The 13484-nt window shown below is 39.6% G+C and overlaps 1 protein-coding gene across 1 annotated transcript in view; it reads left to right on the top strand.

Moving 5' to 3' along the window:
- The first annotated feature begins 2951 nt into the window (after window positions 1–2951).
- The window catches only part of clgn (calmegin), a 126458-nt gene continuing 115925 nt past the window's right edge, over window positions 2952–13484 (top strand). Inside the window, exon 1 of the mRNA XM_028801710.2 lies at window positions 2952–3129. The gene's annotated coding sequence lies outside the window, so the exon portion shown is untranslated. The remainder of the gene's footprint in view (window positions 3130–13484) is intronic.

Genomic DNA, 13484 nt, shown 5'->3' with positions numbered 1-13484 from the left:
TTTTTGCCAAGAGATTTTAACAAGTCCCACTCTTCTCTCAAACATTTACAACCATGCCCATGGTCCAATCACCTCTCATTCATGTGAATGCTATTGTCAGACACAGTTCCTGTGCTCTCAGCTCCAAGCGGGGTCGGAAATAAAAGACAAAGAGTAGAAGACAAAGTAGAACGTTGTAAAGAGGTTCAAAGATGTTGGCTTGATACACATGCAGAGAAGGTTAGCGATTATGAAAGTACTAAAATTCGAAAGTCTCAAAAAACTGATAGTAAAGATCACATTAGCGCTAACAAACCAGAAATTATTACTCGGTGAAATAATGGAACAGCGAAAAGAGACTGAATATATGGACATAGCTGATATGACAGAAGTATGTAGATATTGTTTGTCTTTAAAGTTTAAGTCGGATATTTGTAGATCATCTAATTCGTGTTGCCATCAGGGAAAAGTAGTGTTTCTTCCCAAAAAAGAGGGCTATCCACGAGATTTAAAAGATTTGTTGTTTGGTAAAAGTTGTGGAATAAGGCACTATATAGGCGCCGACCCGACACAGACTCACAGCGGAGACACAGGTAAAATGAACAAAAAGATTTATTTTCTTCAGCTGTGGGACACGTCTTCCCCGTGTCCCACTGACCCTACACAGTCCCCAAAAACACACTATTCTTCCTCCACTCCTCCCAGGCAGCTTTGTCCTCCTCCTCCCGATTCTGGCGCTCTAAGTAGTGGCTGCAAGCACCTTTAAAAGCACACCCGGAAGTGCCTCAGGTGATAATTAACCTAATTAAGGCTGCACTTCCGGGTGTGGCTACGTTACAGTGCACACGAGCTCAGGAAGCCGTGCAGCTCCCCCTGGTGGTGGCCACAGAGCCCAACAGGGATGAGCTCCGGTGTTCCACAATTGTGGCCCCGATGCAACCCAGGGGGGCTTCCACCAAGTGTTCCGAGGAATGTAGTGTGCATCCCATGGCTGCTTCCCCGGATCCAGTATCAAAGGGGTGTCCCAGCCGTCCGCTACAAAGTTAAATCCACATATGCGAACAGCAGAGATGCAAAGACGGGGGGTGGCGAGCAAAGTGAGCAGGGGACGAAGCCCCCTAGTATATTCTATATAATATATATGTGTGTGTATATTTTGCACTTATTGCTTGTTGTTATTGTTCTCTCTGCATCTTTTATTGTTTGAGGCACAGTGATTAGGGGATTGTCAAGTTCAGAGAATGTATAAACATTAAAGGTATTGCATTCTCTTCAGACCTTTTTACAGTGCCTTAGAGAAAACAACATGCATGACATCTTCCTAAATGCTGTTTTCAAGTATTGCCTGTCACAATTGCAGCTGGTGAGACCGCTTTCTACAAACTCAGGCTACTGAAGAATAAACAGGTTACATTTGATACAATCAGATGGAGTGTAAAATGCAGGATGGGGTCTGGAGACTTACGTGGAACAGATATGTTAAAAAGCAAGGGCATTACAATTCAAGCTGAAATGCGTGATCCAGACTTTGAAATGCACTGTGAATGTGTCCACTTTTCACACTAGGAGGGGGTTGCATCATCTTGTTGAAGCTTATTTTTAAACTCGGCAACAGAAATGAGCATGGGAAGGGTGCTATATAAATAAAATTTATTATTATTATTATTTATTAAATGATTCACTCAGTTGTGAAAACTGTAAAGATGAGTCATTCTGAACAGTGGTATCTTCAACCAGGCAACTATGGATAGAATGGACCTTTAAATGGCATGTTTCTTTTGTGGAAACAGCTAACTGGAACTACCGCATTCAAATTATAATGCCTTTAAATATAAACCCCTGGTAAATCTGGACAGGTCTTACCATCTTAGTGCCATCTACAAAGCCTGCTATTGAAAGCTACAGCTCTTCATTATCCAAGCCAGATGTTCTTATGTGTGTTTGTGGGGTTGTTATTTATATATTATCTGTAAAGTTGTAATTTCCTCTTGGGGACAAATAAAGTAATACCTAGTCTCATCTATTAGGCTCAGTACCACAATGTGTGAGGAAAGACTGAATCATTTCACTCTGAGGCCAATTAAAAGTAATCTGGTTCTGAAAATTTATTTTAATGATCTCATCATGGACTTTGCACCAAAGAAATCCTGAAAAGTGCAGTATTTAAAACTGGCATTTGCCTATGTAGTATTTGATATTCCTGCTTTTGTAGGCATTTGCAATGGGCTTCTGTAGTTGACTTTTCAAACCTTAGTTTACAATGGGTACTTGTTATATGAGTAGCAATGAAAAATTAAAGATACAAGCTTTGATACAGCATATTTTGCAAATCATAATTTCAGGGAGTAAACCCATATTTTTTCTGTTCTTTAGCATTTTGCCTTTCATTTTTAAAGCTAAAACTCTCCGTGTCTCTGAATTTGAAGTCAATGTGTAAAGCACTCATAGTATTTTGTGTAGGCAGGGCCCCAAAAGTGTCTCTACCCCAGGGGCCCACACTCTTCTTAATCTGACCCAGTTTGTGACTAATAACTTTAAATTTCAGTTATCATGTATGCGGTTAACTTTTTGATTATAACTGTATTTTGTCATAATATTTTTTCAAGCCAAAAGGCCTTTTTCTCCATTGTTGACTTTCACCTCGTATTTCTCCATCACTGAAATGACCTGAAGAGGATTCAGGAAAGGAACGGTCCCTCTTACCTTGCGCTCTTTCCCTTCACCATCGTTGTCTAGTCGCACGAGATTAGCGCGACACGTTACAATATATTTCTAGAACTAGTTCTTTGTGAACTGTTCCGTATACTATCGCGAGTTTGCTCAAAATAATAAAGAGAAATCGTTCTGTTTAAGGAAACGTGCTGGTGGAGTATCAGTAGCAGCAGCGGTAGCGGGAGGAGGAGGAGGAGTAAAAGGCGATAAGCAGCACAAAGCATCTGGGAGATTCAGCCGCGTGCACAGAGCAGCCAGGCGCGTGCGCAGTAGCTCTCGCGACACTCGCCTGGGATGCGTGTGGGATCTCCGCTCCGCTTATTCCAGAACAGCTTTGCTTCTCTGCAACCCACACTTTAGTGTGCTGAACGGCTACTGACAGCTTGATTGCGGCCTGGATAGTGGTGGAATAAGTGGTTGCTGGTTTACAAATTTCGGGTGCGTATGCGAGTGATTTTCATTTTTCTGAAAAATTAAGGTGTTTAATATTTTTTCTCCATCGTGTTATATTCCCTAACATTGACAAGTGAAGGCTGTAAACGCGTGACAGCCGGCGTCTTAAACGTCATCAGTAACTTTTCCTGTACGTGTCTTTATGTATCAGGTGTCCTACGCCTTTGTCAAGTGTCATTTAGAAAGGAGCAGCATGTATTAAACGGTATCTCCGACCGTTGTGTGGGGGCGCACTGATAATATTGTGGACATAGGCTGCAGGCCCCGAAGCAGATGCATCTTAGCCAGGTCACCTCGTCTAACACCGAGCTGCTTGTCCGGAAGCCTCGTCCATTACTGCTGACTAATAGCGTTGCATCCCAATGGACGTATCGAGCCTACTGAGGCCCGGGCCACGACGTAGGGGGTTGCTGAGCCCGAGTCGTACCATACCATCCCAGTCAAGTTGTGGTGAGCGGTGTGACGCAGAGGGACGCTGTTCAGTCGACTCGGCGGTGATCACCTGCTCCCTTGGGCAGCTCATCAAAATACCCAAGGCAGAATGATTCTGTAGCCTGCCTTGACGGGGGAGGGTCGGGAACGCAGATTTACTACTCTTAAATCGCCTCGTATTACTATGCCATTTCCAAAGGAGACTGTGTACGTTAGTTTAATGGTAATAACTGATCTGGTTTTGTCTAGTTCATTGAGATTTTGATTCAGTTGTGCAACACTTTTAATAAGTATTATTTGATGTATTCTTATGGATTTTCTGGTGACTTGCCACTCTGCCAAAAGTAATATGGCATGTAGTAGTAGCAAAATAAATTATATATTTTAATATATTAAGTGGTAGAGGTCTGAGAAACTTTGCAACTTAGAATTGGCAGTCAAGCTTAATGAATAACTAAGGAATTTTTAAAAATAAATAAACCAGACTTAATACACAAGATTGTTTCTTGCTGATATGTCTAGGGATTGCTCCTGCCCTTGAGCCCTATGCTTGCCAGGTTAGGCTCTAGCTTCTCCATGACCTTACTTAGAATAAAGAGGGTTTAGAAAATGGATGGATGGATCGATTTTTTTTCTTTCCTATTGTGCAAACAATAAATTCCAAGGAAGAATACGTTCTGCCCTGAAGGACTGCTCTGGCAGCAGGTTTATATTGATCCCGCATTCTTTGCCACAAAATGGCCACTGACTGTGAACCAGCTCCTTTATCAGTTTAACTTTACTCTTGAGTTAATTCTACATTCAGAGTAATTGAACTGTGATATTTTAATGTTTCAATAACAATATGTTAACACTGATAACTTGCTGATTTACTGAACATCCAGTTTAAGACCAAGCCATAAGATAACAATATTCTACTTCTATTTCTACTGCTACTTACCTATGAAGTGAAATATTACAAAGACACTTACTGATGGCAACATTCAGAGTAATTGAACTGTGATATTTTAATGTTTCAATAACAATATGTTAACACTGATAACTTGCTGATTTACTGAACATCCAGTTTAAGACCAAGCCATAAGATAACAATATTCTACTTCTACTGCTACTTACCTATGAAGTGAAATATTACAAAGACACTTACTGATGGCAGAGTACTCTATTGAGGAGCAGTAAGCAGTATCTGATGTGCCACCCACCACAAAACCTGATAATGAACTAATGTTTTTTTTTTAAATAAGCTATGCCATTTGCAGTATAAAACCTGCTTAATCTTTTGCAGGGTTTCAATGGCTGCAGCCTGTCCCAGCAGAGCTGTGTGCAAAGCATGGGGCAGCTCTTAATAGGGCGTCAGTTGATAAACAGGGCCTACTCACATACATCACTTCATAAGAAGCAATGCCAGTTGACCTAACTTGCACATTCAGGACATGTGGAGAATGTGGATGAAACCCCACACACAAATGGAGTGAGAGAGAGCAAACTTTACATCCAGGATTGTGATTCAGACCCAGGGCTCTCTGAAGCAGCATGCTAACTACAGTGCTACAGTTCCATCCTACATCCTATGTGAATTTCCCCTTGGGATTATTAAAATATCTATCTATCTATCTATCTATCTATCTATCTATCTATCTATCTATCTATCTATCTATCTATCTATCTATCTATCTATCTATCTACATTTGGAGCATGTGCACTTTAAGTGACATGCTCAGGGTCACACAGTGGGTCAGAACTGGGAAGTGAACCAGCAACCTTGTGATTTAAGGTTTAGTTATGCATCAACTATGCCACATTGCTGGCCTTTTGTTTAAACAGTTGTTGAAAAATATGCAAGTATAGTAGGAATAGTGGAGAATGACACAAAACTTTACAGATACTTTCTTACTGAAAGGTAGATATGCTAAGGTAGTTTTAGAATGTTTTGGTAATTCAATACCAAATGAAAGGTTTGCTTGAATCAAATTACTGAATTTGTTTACTCCTGTATTACACAAAATAATTTTCTTATTTCAACTAAGGCTACGCTTATGTCATATCACAAAGTAGTCGTTTTCACTATCTTTAAAGAGCAAAAAGACACCGGGTTCAGAATTAAGTGAACATTCCACACAGAAATGATATTTCCTGTATGTTACTTACCCCATATACTTTGTAGTAGTGGTTGAAAAACATTTTTAAGCTTATGTTTTCATGCAGAATAAAGAGAAGTGTTTCTGATATTAGACAAGACAATAGTGACCAGTACATTACAACAGTAAACAGTGTATAATGCATCATAGAATGGACTTTTTGACAGGAAGATCCACCTCTCCCACTCATTTGTTAGTCAAGAGTCCTGTCTTCAATTTAAAAAGTCAATTTTGGGTGACCAGAATGCCATCTGCTGTTGCATCCTCACATCTGGTTTTCAACATTGAAATTATTTCTTCCACCTCACGTTGTGTGCAACATCAACTTGTGTCTGAAAAAGAAGAAAATCTGGAATATAGAGTAATTGGAAACACAATATTCCTGGAGCGACAGGCAGATAGTGTGTTTAATTTCACTTTATGGGAGATGAGACTGTGCAGGAACAACTAAATGGATATTGCAGAACTCAGACTTAATTTAAAGCTGTATTTATCAGGATATCTTTGAAGATCAAGTAATTATATCTACAGTGGCAACAAAAATTGGACAAAAAAACTCTGGTTTTGTTGATCCCTTGTTTACTTTTTTGTGTCACAGTGGCAGAGTGATTAGCAGTGTTGTGTCTTAGCTGCAAAGTCCAGGGTTTGTCTTTATGGTATTCCTGTTTACCTCACCCATTCTAAAGAATAAATATTAGTTTGAATGGTGATTCTAAATTACATGGGTGTATACTGTGGGTTGGTTTATATCCTGCCCTGTTGCTGCCAGGATGGGCACTGGTCCCTTCTAGCCTAAGATGGATTAAATTGTTTGAATCATGGATGAATAGAAACTGGATAAATCACTGAATTCAGTTGGTATAAATATGAGGTTTAACCTTTGACTGTGTCTTATTACTTCCAGCTGTTTGAGTTGTTTTGAACACCTCTACTTTTTTTAAAATATTGCCATGCTGCAAAAATGATGTAAACAGAATACATCCAGTACTTTTAATAATGCTGCAACAAATTTGTCTTACCCTGTGCATATACCAGTTGATAACTGAAAAATAGAGCCTGAAATGTGTACTACTAAAATTGAAATGTAATTGTATTTGTGCCTTGCAAGTTAGTAATTGCCAAGATTAGTAAGGATTGCTCCATTTACAAAATCTCATTTACAACATCTCTTTAAGCTGCTTTTCTAACAACACACTTTCAAATCAGGTTTGTCAGCAAGTCCCTTTTGTCAGGTTTAGGAAATTTGCTAATATGAGGCTGCACACTGGGAAAAACTGCCTGGATAATAATAACAGTAACATGTAATAGACAAGTCAACTCATAAGCTATCGATACATTTCTACGTATATCCTTCCCTTTCATTTTACATTTATCCTAAGTCCACCTATGTGAAATCCAGTTTCTTGGTTGATGATTAATTAACCTTTTTACTACCTCCAGCATTAAAGTTTGATACCCATATTCTAATTGGATACTTCTTCCGCTTCAAAAAACCCAGTGAGCCCATCTGGATTTTTATATTTCTTTTCAGAAATGAATTGAGCAGTTTTTGAGTGGCCTGGTTCATGCACCAAAGCAGCAGTATCATCAGAACATATGAATGTCTGCCTGACATGAAATTTTCTAAACATTAAGGACTTATAAGTATTATTTTGGAATAAACATGTATAGAAATTTCTTATGTCACCATTGTAGACCAACCACAGTTACAGAGATAACCACTTTGTTTGAAATTTGTCTTGATATTCCTTCCAAAAACTTCACCCAGCTCTGCATGGACTTATCTCTGAGTATCCTAATTTTTTCACTGTCACAGATTTGTGGGTTAATATGTTAACTGACAATATGTGTGTATATATTTGCAAGTGTGCCCTGAGATGAGTGGCACCTCATCCATGGTTGGGTTCAACATCACACCCAGTCCTGTCAGTATGGGCTGTTTTGTAAATTATAGGAGTGATTCCTGAAGTCTCACTCTGAAATTTAAACCCTTGGAATATTTGTTAGAATACTTCTTAAAATTGTTCTTCACTCTTGCTACTGATATGAGGCCACTTTACCATTAGCAACAGAAACTTTGCTCTGATGACATTCATTCACTCAACTGTGCATACCCTGTTGACATTTCTTGAAAAATATTTAGCTTTTATCAAAGCAGAGTGGCCCTAAGTTTCTATGGCTTTGTAACAATTAAGAAAATGAAGGAACCTTTATTTGTGTAAAATGCTTTACAGAGAGAGACAGCTTGAATATATTAGGTGTAGTGGCTGGCACTACTGCCTGTCACCTTCAGTCTTTTGTGTTCCAGTCCCAGAACAGATACTTAAATGGATTTAGCGTGTTATTTCTGTTAACACTTATATTTTCTCCTGTTTGTCCAATTTCCTCTTATATGTTAGAAATGTTTATGCTGAGTTGTCTGATAGCTCTAAATTGGTCCTGTATAAGACTGAGTGCATTTATACCTGTCTTTTGCAAATCCTGCAAATGCCATTTCCAGGTCAAATCCATGTTCTGCTCTGTTCTAATCAGCAGTTGGAACTGGAATTTTTTTTATCATGATTTCAGCATTGTATGCGTTACGACTAGACAAATTTCCAACATTTCTCTACTGGCACTGCTTCTGTTCTGAAATCATTACCTTTGTTAGCTTATTCTAAGCATCCATGCAGTGTGAACAGGAAGATGTAGAACTGATAGTATTTATGTATATACGTAGTATGATCATCACAAGCCTAAGTTATTATATAGCTTTCAAAATTAGCCTGATGTCATAAGCTTTTTTCATACTAGATTACCAAGTTCAATATTAAAAAAAAGCAGATCTAGAATAACTGTTGATCTTCTACAAAATGCACTGTCAACTTTATCCATCTTTGGGATGTAAGAGGAAACCACTCATGGGAGCACTTTGAGTAGTGAGAAAAGCTCTATAAAACAATTAAAATAATTATTAATAAAGGAGGTAATGCATTCCTGGAAACCAAATACTAGAAAAATAACATGCAATCAAGCTTATTTGTAATGCAGACTCTTACCTGTCCTGAAAGTAGTGTATGTCATGCCCAGGGGAATCTCTAGGTTAAGCATCAAAGAATTTAGTGAAATTTGCTCATTTCCATGTGACATCCCAGAAAAGGAGGCGGGGCTTGTAAATATGGAAACATTGTTTCTCTCCACTGCGGTGGGCTGGCTCCTTGCCCGGGATTTGTTTCCTGCCTTGCGCCCTGTGTTGGCTGGGATTGGCTCCAGCAGACCCCCGTGACCCTGTAGTTAGGATATAGCGGGTTGGATAATGGATGGATGGATGGATGGATGTTTCTCTCCAATAATACTGGAATCACAAAAAACTAGTTTGAGGCATAAATAACACTGAAGATGAAAAATAGGAAAATGGATACACCAAATACAAAGTGATAAATATATAAGTATGAATGCTGCTGTATTTGAACTGTTCTTGAAAGCTGCTATAGGCATGTTTTCTACTGTATATAAGTGCCATGTGCCCTGTTCCCAACAGCTTCACTGTTGATTAATTGCTGGCATAATATGTAGGAATGTTCTGATCAGGTTTTTATAAATGTCAACAATGATTGCCGGGTTCATGTTACTTGATTGGATCGAAGCTCCAGCAAAACCAGATGCATAGAAATCTAATGTTCTATATTAAAGTGTTATCGTTGGTATTTTTATAATTAAACTATAAACCACAGGTGTTAACTGTTTATTTTTTTATTAACAAAGTTAATTTATGTAGGCTTTTGTTCAGTGACCATAAAAATATTAAAATAAATACAATTTCCTTAAAATACATACTTTAATAAAATATGTCCATAAAAATACTAAAATAAATACAATTTCCTTAAAATATATACTTAAATAAAATATGTACAAAATATGAATCCATAATACATATGTCATAAAATAAAATCCTTTTTATGATTACAAGCTTCCATATTGTTTATTTTTCTGTAATATACCTATGTGACTTTTTCAATAGAAATATAGGTATGAAAATACAGAATGAAAATGGTGTGTTAGATTAAACTTTTTTTAAATAGAAATACAGGTATGAAAATGCAGAACGAAAATGAGATGGTAGAAGTATCATTTTTGTTTTATAGAGATACAGGTATGATCACAGAATGTAAATGAGACATTAGATGTAACTTTTTTAATAGAAATACAGGTATGAAAATACAGAATGAAAACGAGGTGTTAGATGATGATGAAGGCGCGATTCCAAATGCTTTCACTATGTCATTTTTCTTCATTCTGGAATCAACTTTTTCTAGGATTGTTAATTTTTCTTTCTGTGTTAACTGATGCTGTTTCTCACATTTTTTTGTGTATCTCTAAGAAAACTTTGAGAATCACTATGAAACACTAATAGTATAGTATCTGCACATGAACAAAACTACCCATGCGGAGGCTAGGTGGAGTACTGAGTCTGAAGTTTGCTATACCTGTATGATGTTGTGCCTACCTTCTTGCTGGGACTGCCTGATACCAGAATTTTGCAATAGACTGTCTGCTTCTTTGAGACAGCCTGTTGCAGGGGTCCTGAGACTCACAGTAGAAAGTGTAGGCTGGCATTAAGTACCTTTTGCCTTGCATTTTAATCTTCAGTGGCCATTTTTGGTGGAAAAAAAATTTTGTTATTCCGAAATTTACATTTCATTAAAATAAAATTCGTTTAATATGATGTTGTATGAATATTCACCCGAGCCCACAAAATGTGTTTGTTATTTTGAAAATTTTGTTACTTTGGTATTCACTATAATGAGATTTGACCAGTGGATATACAGTGCATCCGGAAAATATTCACAGCTCATCACTTTTTCTACATTTTGTTATGTTACAGCCTTATCTATCTATCTATCTATCTATCTATCTATCTATCTATCTATCTATCTATCTATCTATCTATCTATCTATCTATCTATCTATCTATCTATCTATCTATTCCAAAATGGATTAAATTAATTTTTTTCCTCAGAATTCTGCACACAACACCCCATAATGACAACGTGAAAAAAGTTTATTTGAGGTTTTTGCAAATTTATTAAAAATAAAAAAACTGAGAAATCACGTGTACATAAGTATTCACAGCCTTTGCTCAATACTTAATCCTTTGGCAGCGATTAGAGCCTCAAGTCTTTTTGAATATGGTGCCAGAAGCTTGGTACACCTATCCTTGGCCAGTTTCGCCCATTCCTCTTTGCAGCACCTCTCAAGCTCCATCAGGTTGGATGGGAAGCGTCGGTGCACAGCCATTTTAAGATCTCTCCAGAGATGTTCAATCGGATTCAAGTCTGGGCTTTGGCTGGGCCACTCAAGGACATTCACAGAGTTGTCCTGAAGCCACTCCTTTGATATCTTGGCTGTGTGCTTAGGGTCGTTGTGCTGCTGAACAATGAACCGCCGCCCCAGTCTGAGGTCAAGAGCGCTCTGGAGCAGGTTTTCATCCAGGATGTTTCTGTACATTGCTGCAGTCATCTTTCCCTTTATCCTGACTAGTCTCCCAGTTCCTGCCACTGAAAAACATCCCCACAGCATGATGCTGCCACCACCATGCTTCACTGTAGGGATGGTGCCAGGTTTCCTCCAAACGTGACTCCTGGCATTCACGCCAAAGAGTTCAATCTTTGTCTCATCAGACCAGAGAATTTTCTTTCTCATGGCCTGAGAGTCCTTCAGGTGCCTTTTGGCAAACTCCAGGCGGGCTGCCATGTCCCTTTTACTAAGGAGTGGCTTCCGTCTGGCCACTCTACCATACAGGCCTGATTGGTGGATTGCTGCAGAGATTGATCTCCAGAAGGACCTCTGGAGCTCTGACAGAGTGACCATCGGGTTCTTGGTCACCTTCCTGACTAAGGCCCTTCTCCCTCGATTGCTCAGTTTAGATGGCCGACCAGCTCTAGGAAGAGTCCTGGTGGTTTCGAACTTCTTCCACTTACGGATGATGGAAGCCACTGTGCTCATTGGGACCTTCAAAGCAGCAGAAAGTTTTCTGTAACCTTCCCCAGATTTGTGCCTTGAGACAATCCTGTCTCGGAGGTCTACAGACAATTCCTTTGACTTCATGCTTGGTTTGTGCTCTGACATGAACTGTCAACTGTGGGACCTTATATAGACAGGTGTGCCTTTCCAAATCATGTCCAACCAACTGAATTTACCACAGTTGGACTCCAATTACACTTCAGAAACATCTCAAGGATGATCAGGGGAAACAGGATGCACCTGAGCTCAATTTCGAACTTCATGGCAAAGGCTGTGAATACTCATGGCAAAGGCTGTGAATACTTATGTACATGTGCTTTCTCAATTTTTTTATTTTTAATAAATTTGCAAAAACCTCAAGTAAACTTTTTTCACATTGTCATTATGGGGTGTTGTGTGTAGAATTCTGAGGAAAAGAATGAATTTAATCCATTTTGGAATAAGGCTGTAACATAACAAAATGTAGAAAAAATGATGCGCTGTGAATACTTTCCGGATGCACTGTATATTGTGAGCCACTAGGGGGTTTACCGCCACCCTAACCCAGACACAGACAGGCAGGACGCAGCTTCAGTCAACACCCGTGTTTATTTACAGTTTGTGCACACACCTTAACAACACCATGATACACAGTCCATTCCCTTCCTTGCCACCAGTCCTTCTGCCTCCATTCTTCCTCAGGCTTTGTCCACTCCTTCCACCCCACACTGGCCCACTTATGGAGTGAGGCAGCTCCTTTTTAGGTGCCTAACGAGCTTCTTACGGCCACACTTCTGGGTGTGGCATGACCAAATAAGCCCCAGAAAAGGTCCATGCACCCCCTCCCATGCTCATAACCCGTGGCTCCACTGGAAACTAAGGGGGCTGCCCTCTATTGGCCTGGGGGAGAAACTGTCCCACAAATATTCTCTCCCCCGGGGTCCTTCCACACTCTGGGTGTCCTGGCTGGGTAAGGATTCCGGCTACCCGCCACAATATATTTGTGTAATATATATATATATATATATAAATACACATATACTGTGACGGATGGCCGGGGCCCATGCCTGGCCAGGACGCTCCCTCACCATATATATCAGGGGGACAAGGGTGGGAAACCCAGTATCTCCCTCTGGATGCTAGATGGCAGCCTCCCTGGGTTGCAGCAGTGCCTTGGATTCCTCCAGGGCTTCATGGGGGTTGGAGTTCTGTGCAGCCCTGTTGGGTGCTGCAGCAGGAGCTTCTGGCCCCTTTTGGGCATTGGTCTCGCCACACCCAGAAGTGCAGCCGGATATCGGCAATCAAGCACCTGGAGCACTTCCAAGTATCCAATAAAGGGAGCCAGCAACCACCAGAATCGGGAGGAAGAGGACAAGGTTGCCAGGGAGGAGTGGTGGAGGAAGAGAAAGTGTGTTTTAATTGTGGTTCATGGAGTACTGTGCTTGGGACTGTGTTGTGGTTGGGAGGGATTGTGGGGAAGACGTGCCCTCCAGCTGAAGAAAAATAGTTTGTTTTTACCCGTGCCTCCCGTGTGAATCTGTGTCGGGTTGGGTGCAATATAGCGTCAATCTTAAAAAAAAAAAAAAAAAAAAAAAAAATATATATATATATATATATATATATATATATATATATATATATATATATATATATATATATATAATGATAAAAGGCAAAGCCCTCACTGACTGATTCACTCACTCACTGACTGACTGACTCACTCATCACTAATTCTCCAACTTCCCGTGTAGGTGGAAGGCTGAAATTTGGCAGGCTCATTCCTTACAG

The sequence above is a fragment of the Erpetoichthys calabaricus genome, chromosome 5, assembly GCF_900747795.2.
Source record: "Erpetoichthys calabaricus chromosome 5, fErpCal1.3, whole genome shotgun sequence".
Lineage (NCBI taxonomy): Eukaryota > Metazoa > Chordata > Cladistia > Polypteriformes > Polypteridae > Erpetoichthys > Erpetoichthys calabaricus.
Note: the sequence above shows the minus strand (reverse complement) of the source record. Positions and strands in the feature narration are given on the sequence as shown.